This window comes from Octodon degus, unplaced genomic scaffold, assembly GCF_000260255.1.
Source record: "Octodon degus isolate 3935 unplaced genomic scaffold, OctDeg1.0 scaffold00284, whole genome shotgun sequence".
Classification (NCBI taxonomy): domain Eukaryota; kingdom Metazoa; phylum Chordata; class Mammalia; order Rodentia; family Octodontidae; genus Octodon; species Octodon degus.
In genome coordinates, this window is record NW_004524860.1 from 191,334 (window position 1) to 194,461 (window position 3,128).

A 3,128-nucleotide genomic window follows, 5' to 3' on the forward strand; every position below is an offset into this window, starting at 1 on the left:
TCCTTCACTCTAGGACATGGACAGAAGATCAGGGTCTCCCTGAAAGAGTCTCAGGAGCCCGTTGAATTCATTCTCTGAGCTGGAGTCACTGTAGAAAATTATCCTTGTTCCATACAGGGACCCATCTGAGTTTGGAAAAAAGCTAGGTTCTCAGCACCTCCTGTGCATTGCTGCAGGCTGTGGGTACGTGTGGAAGCTTCATCTGGTTCCTCTAAGACTTGAGTCCTCCCCACTCAAAAACTCATCCAACACTACAAGTTCAGAATAAATGCACACTTTGATAAATTTTTCACTAGATGAGTTTATTTAACTCAATCCCTCAACAATTAAAAGTGGGGTGCTAGTGTTTTGTGCACCTCAGTAGTGAGAGACTGGAACACAGGGTATATTCTTTCAATCTGAAATGGTGCAACATTTTGGTAGACGCACAGATCATGAGCTTCACTATCTGTTGACACCAGAAATGAGTGTGTAGCAGGGTTGTGGAAGGTCATAGCATATGACAGGTACATGGACATTGTAGAATCTCAATGGGTAATGGTGAGGAATACAGATATCATATATAATCTGTGGAAACTACAAAATTCTGCTTTGTTTTACTGTGAATTAGACCAAAATAAAATCGGCAAAAACTGTTAGGCAAGATTTAAGAAATTAAATCAAGATTCACATGAAAGTCCCATTTCTGATGGGGTCAGGAACCCAGCCCTGATCTTCAAATCATAGGGCTGTTCTGGGGACCAAGGATCTTCCTCTATTACATGTGGGACATCATCAACCCAGACAGGTATCTGGGAAACCATCCTAGGCAGCCTAGGAGGCTAGAACTAAAAGTAAAGGAGCCCATAGTTTATTCTGATTACACATATAGGATGGGCAGTGTTCCTCCCCAAGAGTGAAGAAATGGGTTCTGTTAATACCTGACACAGGTAGGTAGAAGTCAATACACTCACTTAGCATCAGGGACATGGATGGCCAAGAAGAAACTCAGGTGGTTTATGAACCTTTCCACATTGGGTTCAGAGATCAGGAAGTTCCTATGGTGACTTGATTCTCAGAATGGAAAGATCTGCATGATCCAGTTGTAAGGAGTGGCAGGAGACCATTTCCTTGGACAGAATTAAGTTAGTGAATCTCATGATCTCGTTGCTGAATGCCCCATGTAAAATCTCTCCCAGCTTCCATGTTGGACTAGATCTATACCTAAGAATTTTCCTGCCTCATGAATATGCAAATAATCAAAGATTGCTGAGGTAAATATGGATGGTCTGCATACCAGAGCATCCTGCAACTATCTCTGTCTTCTGCAGAATCCCCCAGAGCACCACTTCACAACATGCACTGGACCTGGAGAATCCTCTTCTTGGTGACAGCTCTGTAAAGTAAGATGATCCCTAGTCCTAGCTCTGAGGAAGGGACCAGAGCTATTACTGGGCCCTGACTGCAACTTCTGTCTTCTCTCCTCAGGTGCCCAGGGCCAGGTGCAGCTGGTCCAGTTTGGGGATGACCTGAAGAGGCCTGTGGACTCTGTGAAGGTCTCCTGCATGGCTTCTGGGTACACCTTCACCAGCAACGAAATTCACTGGGTGCAACAGTGCCCAGGACAAGGACTAGAGTGGATTGGATATATCTACCCTGGCAATGGCAATACTAATTATGTTCAGAAGTTCCAGGGCAGGGCCACAATCACTGCTGACAAGTCCTCCAGCATGGCCTACATGGATCTCAGAAGCTTGAAGTCTGAGGACATAGCTGTGTATTACTGTGCAAGAGACACAGTGTGGTGACCTACATCCTGCATGTGTCAGAAACTCAGTGAGGAGCAGCTGCCTAGATGATGAAATGTGAGAGTTGTGGAGACTAAAGTTGTGATAAGAAAATTGGTGATGGAACTGAGGAAAGGAAAGATACAAACAGTTTTGCATCCTAATTGAACAGAATAATTGTGGATTGTTCACTTCAGTTGACCTTTCTTGTGCTTGATGTCTGATGTACTGCAAATCCTTATGCTATTATGTTCATGGGATTTTCCAGGCAGCTAAAACTACAATTGGTGATTTGCTTACAGTCTAATGCTGAGGTTATGGCTGAGAATTTTACAGCAGCCCTAGCCTGAGTAGTTGGCATGAAGTAGAATGGGATACGAAGATCAATACCTCCCCTCTTGTTTTTTGGTGTTTTCTGTCACCATGAAATCTCATCCTCTGCCATGACTTTTGCTACCTTGAGCTGCCAAATATGAACTGAGACCTGTGGAAAGTGAGTCAAATAAACCTTTCATTCTTTAACTTTGTTTGTCAGGTGTTTGTCATAGCAGTGAGAAATTGAACAGCACACCTCCCATTTAAAATACAAGGAAGCAAGAAATCTCTTTACTAATAAGCCTGAAAGAAGCAGTTCCGCTACTGTATTCATTAGGACACATGCAATGTTGTCTCAGCTCACAATCTGCATATGATTCACAATTCTGGGAAATATTTTTTTATTCCTGCTCATGAGAGGAAGATCAACGTTGTCCTCTTTTACCCAATGTAGAGTTCATCAGTGGACACAAATATACGTAGAATGAATCTGTTTGTGAAATGAGTTTAATGTAAGCAGAGGCGTCCATCAATTTTGATGTTACAGAATTGAAAAGCAACTGAAAATATATCTAAGAGCAAAGTTTTACAATCACATGATACTGTTCTTTATACTTTGAACAACATTGCCAGAATGTTGCTACCATATCTATTTAGCAAAGCTTACTAATCAGCAATCTTTATGCTCATAATAAATTTGATTACAAAGTACAGAGATTTCCCAGGAACCTGTTTTCCCTTTATGTGTATAACCTGCCTCCTACCAGCACCCTGTCCTACAGTCCCTCTTTGTCTGGTGGTAGGACCCACAGAGAAACGCCACCACCTCCCATTGTCATAGCATGAACACTGATTCATTCCCTACACTGTGCATTCTGTGGATTAGGATAAATGTTTAATGACATGCTTTCCCTACAGGATTCACATATGTCCAGATTACTCAGTTGATCATAAGCAGCAACTCTGTAGTGCCTTGGGGAAGTAGATGGCTATTTAGCCAGGAAAGAGGAGGGGACCTGGAAGAAGAGTATGGAAGTAGAACTTCTG

The 3,128-nt window shown here is 42.5% G+C and overlaps 1 pseudogene; it reads left to right on the forward strand.

The window, feature by feature from the left end:
• The first annotated feature begins 1,320 nt into the window (after positions 1 to 1,320).
• LOC101583646 lies at positions 1,321 to 1,787 on the forward strand (annotated as a pseudogene).
• Positions 1,788 to 3,128: the final 1,341 nt, after the last annotated feature.